Here is a 13,297-nt window from a genome sequence, read left to right on the forward strand (position 1 = left end):
TATGCCAAGTGTACAAAAAATAAAAGATGCCCGTGCCCACCCAACCAGGGCCCACCATCTGGTTATGAAGGTGAATGCTCACATGGATAACCCTGATCTGTATAAAGCTGTAGTTTCAGAACTCTGCTGGGCAACAGAGCTATGAGTGGTGGGTTTAAAATGCAGATGCCTGGAATCCACCCCAGCTCCTGCCAAATGAAGTACTGTAGAGTGGGAGAAGGATGGAAACACTTGAATTTTAATCAATCCCCCCCTTTCATTAATTCCAACGTATGACAAATTTGAGACAAAGATTGAGATCTACAGTATCAAGGAAAAAACACTGGACTTAAAAGGCAGAAGTTACTAAAGCTCCCTGGGGCAGACCCACAGCCTCATTTGGTTTGGGATTCTGAGCTTTTAATAGTAGCTAGACCCAGGTGCAACACAATCAATGGAAACATTAATGGAAGAAGATATAAGTTCCAATCCGGAACAAATTTGGTCCAGGTTCCTCTTTAATGAAAGAAATAGTATCACCTCTGATTAGTCTTGTGTAACATCAATGAAATAAAATATGAAAGAACTGTTATTGTATTTTGCAGATAATAGATGTTCTGAAATTGACAGTTTTCACTAGCCTTGGCTTCCTTCTGAAAGATCAATGTGGTAAAAGCTGCAGTAGGATTTGAACTTCACTCCAACTTTCCTTTTTTTTCTCCTATGAGCAAGAAAATAAGAGAAAAGCATTCTGATTTCCCATTTTTCTTGCTAGTCCATACTAACGGATGGATTTTGTTTCTTTTGCCTCCAGCCATTTTAATGAGAAAAGCACAATTAAGACTCATCACTAGAAGCTATGTACACACTAGTAGCCAGGAAAATCTAGAAATGTGGGTTAAATGGACTTTTCAGGATCAACTGACCCAAGCCTTTCTGTCTTTTACATCAGAAACCTGGGGCCCAGAGAGGGCAAGTAATTTGTCCACAGTCACAGAGCCAGCTAATGGCAGAGCTGAGACAAATACTTAATGAAATGGTGATTTTCAAATTTTCTCTCTGTGATCTTGTGCCCCAAGCAACATGAAGAAGATAGAGTGGGCGAAAAGAGTGGAGGGTTTCTCCAGTCTTACTTCACCTAGAGAAAGTCAGGTTTTTATCTCTCTTGTATAGTTAAACATCCTCAGCATAATTTCGTTTGAAGACACAATTTTACCACTAAAGATAATTGAAAAACCCTGCAGTATACCACCCTGTCATTTTTGTATTATTTGTTTCCTTCCTACTGCCTCATTCATTACAACTATTATAAGAAAGTGATAAGATAATTTTAGGCATTGTGCTTGGAGCCTAGAGTTTGCATGTTATCTTCCATCCAGATGTCCTCCTAACAGAAGATCAAAACATCATGAAACTTTCACTGAACAAGTGCAAGAGAACAAATCAATTCAATGAGACCCTGTCGGTTTAAGAATACAAGTGCTTAGGGGATAGTGAAAACCAAATAAGAGAAGTCTTCTCAAATATAGTGTTATAGATTTGGAAATAATTAATTAGCTCTTCATTATCAGAAAAAGATTTCAAATCTGCTTATGGTTAGGTTAATTTACTTTTCCATTTTCCCCTTAAGACTTTTTAACCAAAGATAAGTAAAAAGTCTAGATAGGATTAAAGGTAGATGTGTCAGGGGCTGTTACTTGCTTACCCAATGGACATTCTCTCCTTGTGAACAAACATCAGTTTTACTAAAGGTAGAAATGGGCTCATCCAAATATGTATCCAACCTCCCTTGCAGTTGGGGGATGTCATGTGACTATATTATGATTGTGATAGGAGGAGAAATGAGAGACGAACTCCCCAAATGTCTCTTAAAACAAAAATTGGCATTTATTTTTGCCTTTTACTCACCAGGTTTTCTAGTCTGAACATGGACATGATTGCTGGCATACCAGCAGCCACCTTAAGAACAGGAGGATAAGAGTTATACCCTAGAGCTGGGTGCGATGGCTCACGCCTATAATCCCAGCACTTTGGGAGGACAAGGCAGATGGACCACTTGAACCCAGGAGTTCAAGACCAGCCTAGGCAACATGATGAAACCTCATCTCTAAAAGAAATGCAAAAATTGGTGGAATGTGGTGGCACAAGTCTGTAGTCCCAGCTACTTGGGAGGCTGAGGTGGGAGGATCACTTGAGCCAGAGAGATCTGATTGTGCCACTGCACTCCATCTTGGGCAACACAGCAAGACCCTGTCTCAAAAAAAAAAAAAAAAAAAAAGTCATATGATACGAATGGAGGAGCACAAAGCTAGAAAGATCTTAAGTCTTTCACAGTGTCAGCCTGAGTGCCCATCTGCAAATGTGTTTTACATGAGACAAAAGTAAACCCCCAATGTCTTCAAATAACTATTTCGTCATTGTGGTGGTTGCTTCATTTTCTTTTTCTTTTTTTTTTGAGATGGAGTTTCACGCTTGTTACCCAGGCTGGAGTGCAATGGCGCGATCTCAGCTCACGGCAACCTCCACCTCCTGGGTTCAGGCAATTCTCCTGCCTCAGCCTCCTGAGTAGCTGGGATTACAGGCACACGCCACCATGCCCAGCTAATTTTTTGTATATTTTTTAGTAGAGATGGCGTTTCACCATGTTGACCAGGATGGTCTCGATCTCTTGACCTTGTGATCCACCCACCTCGGCCTCCCAAAGTGCTCATTTTCTAATATTTGTTGCTAGCAACCAAACAGAATCCATAGCTTAGTAGGCAAAGCAAAATACTATAAATGAAGCTGAGCTTAAAAGCATTTCCTATGTAACAGGAAGCATTATCTGCCAAAAATCTGCCCAAGAAAGCTTGTGCAGGTGAGACTTCCTGACTTTTTTATGTTTTTCCAGCACTGAAAGGTTGGAAAGTGCACATGAGCAGTAAAGTACATGGGCAGTTATCCAAAGGGAATCATTTTATGTTTACCCAGCACCGTACAATGAATAGTGCTGGATGCGTGTTGTCCATGTGTCTTTTTTCCTAGGACTCAAAGAAAGTGAAAATTCAAATCTTTTTCAAGACAGACTTATTATATGCTAAAAGTCCATTTAGCACACACCATTAACTCTGACAAGACCATTTTCAGATTTGTCATGTGACTGTAATATCAAATGACATCCATATCTACCACCTCTTTGCTGAGCCTCTGTATCAGTATTCTTAGGCAATAGAGACTAAAAAGCATAAAACCACTGAGTCTCTAGTAGGACTTCCAAAGCAATGACGAAGCATAGAAAGTGTACATTGAACACATTTGCATATGTGTCAGGTATAGAGAACAGCAGTCAACAGAGCATGTCTTTTGAAGTCCTGAAGTTGACTAATGAGCTGGGTGGAAAAATGGCATAGAGAGTGTTTCCCTCTGGCCTCTGCGAGACACAAAGACAGTTATCAGCAGACAGAGCAGCAAACTGGAGAGCCAAGGGTGTGGCCACCTGAATGCTAGAAGCAGCCTACGTCAAAGACCTTCAGTGGAGACCCCAGATAGGAAGGACCAATACTGGACAATGATGCTAATGGACACACAAAAGATTGTGATCTGCTTGGTGGTATTTTTAATTTCTATAGGCAGGCAACACTCTATACTTACATAATAAGAAAGTTTATATAAGTGTGTAATTGACAGATATACAATATATCCTATGAGTTAACCAAGAAAAGTGAGGCTTTCAGAGGTTAAATAAGTTGTCCAGCATCACGTACCTCATAAGTGACAGCCAATATTAAGACTCGCATCTGTCTGCCTCTAAAACCCATACCTATAAATCCTATACCATGTAAAATCTCTGAGAGGAAGACCTTCCCAAAGTTGGTGGCTAGGGGCCCTTACTGAATAGTTGTAACTAAATCATGGGTCCTTTTGCTTTGATGAAAAGGTTGGTGCTAACCTTTTAAGTGGCAGTAAAAAGCGATGCACAGCATTGGAGTGTGGAAGTGTCCTTGTGTTCCAAGAAGAGCATGTGTTGTGTGTTGACTTCTCCAGCAGATGCATGAGGTACATGGGAACAGTGTGTTGGATGACAGCCTGCAAGCTTTAAACTCCAACCAAAGTATATAAATGCATCTTATTGGGGAATCTTTAGGGCAGTTGTGACCATATATTAAAATTTGGACTTTATGCCTCAGGAATGGGGAATAAGCACAGGGAAAGTAGAGGAAGCCACAATCTAGAAAAATAATGGAATTGCTTGGTTTGGACACCACCAAAGCTTAACTGTCGATGCATAATTTGAGCTTATTGCAATGTTGAAAATAGTTAATGAATCCCGAATTTCCATATTCATGAATCTACAGGGGATCTAAAGACTCTAAGTTGAAAAACAATGGGCCTGGGGAAATTCACTATGGGGAAAAGTGCAGAGGGTGATGGAGAGATCACTATCACAGAGACAGTTAAGCTTTGGTGGTGCCCTATACCAAGAAATTCCATTACTTTTCTAGATTATGGCTTCCTCTACTCGCCAAAACCTGTGATTGTTCCCCATTCCTGAGGCATAACATCCAAATTTTAATACATAGCCACGATTGCTAAAAAAAAAATCCAATAAGAGCCACTTGTTGCTGCTGTGGACCATGGGCTGCCGGGGTCAGTGAAGGATCCCAAGATGACTGGGTGAAAACTTGCTCTAAAAACCATTGACTGGGTAGCTTCTTGGGAGATCATACCGGGAAACCAAAAGGCCGTTGTTAATTCCCTGAAATATTGGAATGAGACCCTCACCTCCAGGTTGGCTACTTTACCTGACAATCCACCAGCTATCGACTGGGTTTACTACATGGCCCATGTGGCCAAGGCAGGCCTAGGATATGATTTTGAGAAGTTGAATGTCCTGAAGCTTTCTGTACAAGAGAATAAATATACTGCCCAGGTGGATGCTGAGGAAAAAGAAGATGTGAAAACTTGTGCTGAGTGGGTGTCTGTCTCAAAGGCCAGGATTGGAGAATATGAGAAACAGCTGGAGAAGATGAGTAACTTAATCCATTTGATAAGATGACCATTGAGGACTTAAATGAAGCTTTCCCAGAAACAAAATTAGCTAAGAAAAAGTAGCCCTAGTGGCCTCATCAACCAATCAAGAATTTCTAAAACTGAGTCCAGACGGCAGCTCTGGCCCTTATATTACACATTCTGGACATTAAAAATAAAAATAATTACATAGAAAAAAATCCAGTAAGATTCATTTATATACCTTGGTTGGAATTTAAAACTTGCAAGGTATCTTCCCCCCACACTGCCTTAATGTACCTCATGTGTTTACTAGAGAAGCCAACACACAACATGTTCTTCTCCGAACATGAGGACACTTTCACACTCCAGTGCTGGGCATCACGTCTTACACCACCTAAAATGCCCTTTCCCTGTTCCCCACTTGGCAAAATATTACCTCTTCTTAAAGGCCTAGATCAAATGCCACCTCCTTCTAGAAGCTTTCTTCAAGCCTGATGCCCTACTTAACCTCTGCATTGCCCAAACTGAATTGCCCCAAGAGAATGTATTGCCCTTTTTTTAGGTCTCTATTTGATATTGTATTGTTTATTTATTTTGCTTAAGTGTGTCTGTGAGCTAAGTACCATAATTTATTCATATATGAATCTCTAGAATCTTTCAAGTTTCTGATACATATTGGACAATGAAGATGGAATGTTGGAATAAATTTTTGTAATATGTAAAAATTATATATATTTATTGTATACAAGATGGTAATTTTTGTTTTTTGAGACAGCGTCTTGATCTCTTGCTCAGGCTGGAGTGCAATGGCATGATCTCAGCTCACTGCAACCTCTGCCTCCTGGGTTCAAGCGATTCTCATGCCTCAGCCTCCCAAGTAGCTGGGATTACTCTCTTGGGATGCCATGATGCCTGGCTAATTTTTGTATTTTTAGTGGAGACAGAGTTTTGCCATGTTGGCCAGGCTGGTCTCAAATGCCTGGACTTAAGTGATCTGCCCTTCCTGGCCTCCCAAAGTGCTGGGATTACAGGTGTGAGCCACCATGCCTGGCCAATATGATGTTTTGAAATAAGTATACACGTGGAACACTTAATCAAGCTAATTAACCTTTGATTGGCTGGGTGAATGTCTCAGGTGTAACCAGTAATCCAGGTGCTCCCCTTTTGGCACTCACCAGTCTGACCTTCGAGCTACTCATTGTTGAACAGATACTATGGTGTGATCTCATTCATTCCATCTTCAGCCAGCAAAAGAGTATCCCGAATACTTAGTGGAAATGTGTCTCCTTATTACTTCTAACCCTTAGTCCAACTTGTGTTTCTTTGAACCTAAATTACATCAGTCTTCCATGTGATAGAAATTCAATATCTGACACTAACGGATGACCCAATCCTTCCAGCTAAGCTTTTCAGATAAAATATCAACAGCATCATCAAGCTCAGCTTTCTTTCATACTTACTGTGCCCACAGTAACTTTCACATTCGCTCTTTAGAATAAAATATGGTTTTCCAAAAATTGGGGATGTCACAGCTACAGCTTTGCAGTGAGAGTAGGAACCTGGTCAACCATTAGTCTTCAGGCTTCTTGTCACAGGTGTGTGGATTGGAGAGCATCTGCTTTTTCACAAAGAGCAGCTTACACAATGGAAGCCTCATGGGAGACAAGGGGCCCATCACTATGTGTGAGGCTTTGTGTCTATGCTAACTGACAAGTTCATAGAAACAGAAGAGTTATCTAGGAAGGTTTCCTCAACTTCTCCTCATCAAAATATATTTAATACTCTAGATTACTCTCTGCTGTTGCTCCAGAAAAGAACTGAATGACTTTCTTCTTCCATTTTTTTAAATTGGAAGCAAGGAATATATTACCTGAGCAATATGACCATGCCATATTAGGCTGTGCTTGTTGGAATAAGGAGTGTCTACCTTTAAAAGTAAATAAATAAGTGGTTTTAAAGGATCCCACAAGAGAAGCAACATAAGTAATTACACTTAGCTTCAGGAATCATTTGGGATCCATCATGGGGAAAACAGCACAACCGAAAACCCAAGCCTAACAGTTTGCCTCTGCAGGGGAAGCTCCAAAAAACTCAGCCTGGGTCTCAATGATTCTCAACTCTACACATTTGATTCACCTGCAGAGCTGTTACCACTAGCCAGGCCCACTCCCTTATGAGATTCTGATGTGAAGCCAGTGTTGAGAATCACTGGCATAGAAAGAGAATGGTGGCCTGTGGAAGTAGGGGTGACCAGAGAAGCTGGGAACTCTTCAGAAAGAAAATCCTCAGCATCAGCAGAGAAAGGCTAATTTTGCTCATTATCCAAGAGCCTTGGACCACTGTGTCTCTTGTGTCCTTGGGTGAATAAAGCCCTTATGGCCCTGAGTGACCAAGCCAGTCATCGCTTGGTGGTAGCTGCAAACCAAGCAGCACATTCCCCCTGCTTGCTCCTCCCTCATAAACTGCTTGGGCTGCCAGATTTCCTCAGAGGAGCCTCCAGACACAAAACAAAAGGGGAGGTCAAGGCAGCTGTGGTAATAATACCTCCCAACCTGGTAGCCTTCCTTAACAATCATCCTCCACCTGAAACTGCACTCAGGCGGAGACAGAGCAGCCCAATAATCATGATCATATTGATAATTAAGTATCTAAGTATCTGCTATGTGGCACCAAGCTAGATGCTTTACATATATTATATTTTTGCAAAGGTACATTATCTCTACTATCAATGGGGATATCGGGGCTCAGAGTGATTAGTTAACTTGCCCAAGATATACAAGGCTAGAACTAATTCAAATCTATCTGGCTCTGTAACTCATGTCTTTTTTTGCCATATTGCTAGTCCTTAACTCTTACCTTCTACAAAGAGTCATTACCTGATCCTGAAATTAAATGAAGTCACACCCACGAGAAAACACCTTGGAGACAGTGGAAAGGATGGGGCTGAGAGATTAGTGAGTTGTGTCATTCATACTTCAATTTGTATGAGTTCTCTAACTCCCCTTCTGTCAGTGAGAAGGAGCCAGGCAGAGGGAGAGATCAGCTGGGATACCCTGGAGAACCAGAGTTGCATTCTACCAAGCACTGGGGAGGGAAGGGGAGAGGGGAGAGGAAGGGGGAAAGGGAGGAGGAAAGGGCGTCGGGGAGGGAGGGGGTGTTCAAAGAGGTCAGATAAGGCCAAGGTAATTTAACACGTATAAACTTTGCTTCCCCACCCCCCAAAATCTACTCCTCCTCTCTGCTCCTGCCAAGCAAAACTCATTTAATTCTTGTAAGATTAACCAATAATCATGGGAATGCCAATAAGTCAAAGGCTAAGAACAGATTTCTAGTTTTATAGCAGCAACTGGAGAAACCTGGTCAGGAAGTTGGTGAGAAAAAGAGGTAGGGAGGGGAGGAGAAATGTGGTCTGGAGTCAAAGGTGTAATAAGGGGGAATGAACAAACAAACAGTTAAATTTTACTCTGTGCTGAGATTCCACTCTTTTGGGTCCTAGCTCGAAAAACAGCTTTCGTCCCATGGCAGCCAACTGGAGGGCCAGCAGCTACATTTTAGGTTAAGCCAAGAAGTGAAAGACCTAATTTTAGTTTAGCATGCAACATTCCCGAGATTGGATTGAGTTCTTCCCTGGTCTCCTCTTCTCTCATTCAAAGAAGGGGAGGTGGGTGCTCATACTGACAGAAGAAGGAATCTCGTCTCTCCCTGGAGACCAAATCTACACACTGCTTCTTAAATCCCTCCTTTCACATAATCAAAAGGCAACTGCAGGAAGCCAGTGGTCAGAAGAACTTTCCCACAATACCAAGTTGGCACCATGTCAGGTCAGAAGAGTTCTCTGAAAGCCAATACAAACAGAGCCAGGCATATTTCCCAAAGGGACATCCCCTTTCCTTGGCCAATGTGATGTCCAGATTGTTTCTCTGCTTGGCTGCTGCTCACACATCCATGCTGGTAAGCCAAGCCCTAGGGTTGATTTTTCAAATCTTCCCGAATGACAAGCCTCCTCCCTCAGCAGAGACTGATAGTGAGGGTGATCTTGGGAATTGGGAAAGAGGAAACCCATCTTTTGCACCCTCCCTGTCCTCTATCCCTATTGCGCACAGAAAGAGAAAAATGAACACAGTGTGATGTGGAGGCGATGCCTGATGAAGGGGCACTGGAGGCAGGAAGGTTGGAATATGGTGCTAATCAGACAGGAGTCTGAGAATTTTAAGAAGAAAAAGTCTATTTTAATGCCCTTTGAAATTAGAACTTTAGGGGCAGGAAATGGAGCCTTAATCCATGGGCTGTCCATAAATTCATCTATAAAAAGGTCAAGAGGAGAGAGATCCAAAACTGATCACGACAATGACTAGCATCCTTTCTGGTCTATTATGTACTAGGCATAATATATGATCTCATTTAAATCTCCACAACAAATATTTAAGGTAGTTCTTATTGTCTCCTTCTCATAGATGAAGATACTGAAGTCTCGAGAGTTTTAGTAATGCACCCACAAATGTTGGCTCTCTTTGGGGCATTTGTCATTACTTGCCTCATTTATTTCTATTGAACTAGAGTTGCTTTCAGATTCTACTTAACCAGGAAACACTCATTAGAAGCCCTGCCCTGAGCCAAGGGAAAAGAAAGCTTGGGCCGGTTTTGCTTACCCTTGTGTGCCCAGTGCAAATTCTGGTGCTGACACAGTTCTTGTTAATAAGGTTTTATGAGAAAATGAAAATGGTCCATCTTGGCTCCTGCTTAAAAGTGAACTATCTTCCCCAAGTTGGAATTCAAGAAGCCTGAAAAACTAATGTCCAAGACATTGTGTAGTGCCAGATTATATGAGATTCATCAGTGTTTCATAAAAGATGATCCTTCAAAAGTGTTTCAAAGCAAGACTGGACTACACTCCTATGACCCGCCCCTTTCTAGTTGGCTGGATGTATTTCCATGTCTGTGGCCTCTGCTTATAAGCTTTTAATTTGCAAAAGTGTCAAGCCTGAAGATGATGTTTAGTCATGTGAAATCAGGCACTTAATAATTCCTTGTTGAAAAATCACAGCAGTGGGGTTTTTTTTTTAAACAATCATGATATGTTTTAGGCTCTTATCTATATTTATTTCCTCAGAAAACAAAAAAGGAACAAATAAACCAAAGTTAATAGGATTCCTTTTCTTCTTTCGCAGAAAAGGCAATTCAGATATACCTTCTTTAAAACAGTAAAATACATGTAATTTTCCACCTTCAAGACAAACAGATCTCCATTTGTGGAGAAACTTCTGAAAATAGATGCAACTGTGATAACGCCAGAGCTTTGACACTGATGTGTCTGTCCAAACTCACAGATCAGTTTTTCAGTATATTGTAGGTAGTCTGCTCTCCAGTGTGGCCATGATTAATTCTGTCAGCTCTGAGGAGGAGGAGGAGGCCATTTGGGATCCTGAACCCCCACCTGGTTATGCCTCACTGTTGACTTCCCTACCTGCCCAGAGCAATATGCGTTGGCTTTGGCTTGCACAGGGCCAGGCATCACCATCAATGGAGTTCATTGTTTCGCAGCAGGCACCTGCACGGCAGGCTTAAACAATAAGTCCATACCAAAGACCCCTCCTTTCTCCTCAGGGCACCTACTGTGAAAGGAAACTTGTTGAGGCCTGGAAGCCCACTTTCATCATAATTAGGCTTCTGGGCCAACAGTTAACCACCAACGTCTTCTGGTGAACACATGAAGCTACTTCCAAATCTTGGGTACCTGCAAAGTCATGGGGCAAGACAGAGTTAGTATGGGCTCTGTGCTACTCTAGCCTCTGAAGAATGTTAGGCTTGAAGAATGCAGAGCACTACATGTGGCTCTCAACCAGAGCCACAAGACAGCATTCCACACTGCAGTTCATGGCTTTCAGGTACACCTGGGTTTGAATCTTGGAGCCACCATATTAATAATGCATGAATTTGGAGTAAATTGCTTCCTCTCTGAATCTCTCTTTTCTCATCTGTAAAGTGGAAATGATCATACTTATTTTTGAGAATTTAATTTAAAATAATGGCTGTAAAATATTGAGCACAGGTCCTAATCCACAGTGATAAGTCCTTAGTAAATTATAGCTAATACTCTGTTGTTTCACTATAAGCCCAACGATGAATTAAGTTTTAAAATACAGTGGTAGAATAACCGATAATATATTGAGTTTGGAATGTCCACCTTCACCAAAATGTATTGAGGTGTGTAATTTTGAAATTAAAATTGATGACCAAACTATTACACGCCACACAAATCCTAGAAATCAGAGATCAATGTTTGCTTTGGTTTGTAGTTAAAATTTAGGGTTAAGAGAATTCTGAAATCTTCAGGTTTTGTAGTATTTAACACACACACATACATCATTGGATCAAATTTTAAGACATATGTTAAGCAGTTTAGGTCTGCTAGTCAAAGGATATTTAAATCTATTATTTCCCACTATTTGTTGGGACGAATCACTTCATTTCTCTGTACCTCAGTTTTCTCATCTGTAAAATAAGAGTATTACCAGTGTACTTCTCTTTTATCAGTTTTATGAGGATTAAATAAGAAAACACAAGTAAAAGACTTAGCCCAGGGCATGACTTAGTAATAATTCAACAAATGGTAACTTTATTTACCTTTACATTCCTGCCAACAAAACTGTTTCCCTCTTATTTGAAATGTTTCCTGCCCTCTGCCATCCTCTGTGATGGACCTTTGTTACTGTTAATATGAAAATCTTGACATTGACGGCTTGGTGATATCTAACATGTACTGTTAATTTGACTTATTTCTCTTCACAACCCTCCTTTAAGCTGAACAGAGAATGGGCAAAGAGGCTTCTCACCCGAGGGGCAGCCTGTGGGAATGGCACTGCAGCAACAGAGAGCAAGAAGGGGAAATGCACCAAAGCCAGGGTGGCCCACATGGATGGCACTGGTCCAGGTAATACACTCACGCACGATTAGATTGCTATTCCCAGTGAGGACATAAGCTAGAACCTAGTTTGATTTCAGGCTACCCAGGAAAGAGATACATGTGAATATTAATCTGATCTCTACCGGAACAATGGGTTTGTGTCTTCACAGGTGGGATTCCAGTACTCTTTGGATTTGGTGGTATACATTTTATTCCAAACCTCAAAACATATTTGGGTCTTTTTCTGCTTAAATAATAATCTTCTATGCTAAATTTTTATAAGGACATAAAATTGAACATGCTTATAAGTTTAACTAAGTTAATTTTATAAATAAGAGTAGATATAACTTGAACTTCTCAGGAAAACTGAAGATATATGTATATGTTGTATTTGTGAACACAAATGTATCAGCAAAAAGTCAAGAACATTTAAGAATTCTTTCATCTCTACTATATTCTGTTTAACTAGTTATTTAGTTAATTAGTTAAGAGCTAGCTATAATTATGTGGCGACTATGGAGCTAGATCTAAAATGGAAAACTGAGTTTATTAAAAAAAACTGTGATCTTAATTCTTTCCTACTACCCAAGGACATTATTTGTATTCTTTTTTGTCTTTTGGGTTTTCCCCGCTAATTTTACTATGATTCTTGCTTTTTCCAGGTTTTGTTGAATACATTAAAATATTAATATTTGGGTTCATTACAGGTGGTTGATTGCTTTCTAGTTTGTATATGTTGTTTCTTGCAAAAGAAGAAAGCAAAGGTGACTATTACTTCCTTTCCCTTCATTTACCTGCCTATGCTGTCTATAGGATAGAAAGTACAATTAAAATTAGGTTTAACCCTACGCTTCTTAAGATGTATGTTTTTCTGAAAACTCTGCAATGGAAAAGAGTGTTTATGTTTACAAATAGGGCAAGATATGTTTAAGTCGTCATTATCTAATCTGAACACCAATTTGGAACTGATTACTTTGCTGGATTATGAAACAATCTCAGCAGTTTCACAAATAAAAGCTCACAATACACCCATATACTCCCACTTCTGTGCTTTCTTGAAATCCAGTTTACAGTAAGTCTTGTGTAGAATATGCCTTAATAAAAATCAACTTTTTCGCATAGAAAAATCATTCTTGATTCAATCAGTCTTCTATTTAATCAATCAAGCAATAATTATAAGGCAGTTGAGAAATGGGAATATTGAAATATACTGGATAACTTGTGAAGGTACTGGAAACACCAGGTTGCTTATGTGATTTTTACAAATAAGAAAAAAAAAACTGAGGTATAAGTAGATTTTGTGCTGAAATTTTATTTTCAAATATTTTAATTTGAATTTCTTATTATGCCAAAGTTCCAACATTGTCATTTTTTTGTTTGTTTTTGAGACAGGGTATTACCCTGTCACCCAGGCTAGAGTGCAGT

At 40.2% G+C, this 13,297-nt stretch overlaps 1 pseudogene; it reads left to right on the forward strand.

Moving 5' to 3' along the window:
• Window positions 1-4,624: 4,624 nt before the first annotated feature.
• Window positions 4,625-5,106, forward strand: LOC100409064 (ATP synthase peripheral stalk subunit d, mitochondrial pseudogene; annotated as a pseudogene).
• Window positions 5,107-13,297: the final 8,191 nt, after the last annotated feature.

Source organism: Callithrix jacchus, chromosome 1 (assembly GCF_049354715.1).
Source record: "Callithrix jacchus isolate 240 chromosome 1, calJac240_pri, whole genome shotgun sequence".
Lineage (NCBI taxonomy): Eukaryota > Metazoa > Chordata > Mammalia > Primates > Cebidae > Callithrix > Callithrix jacchus.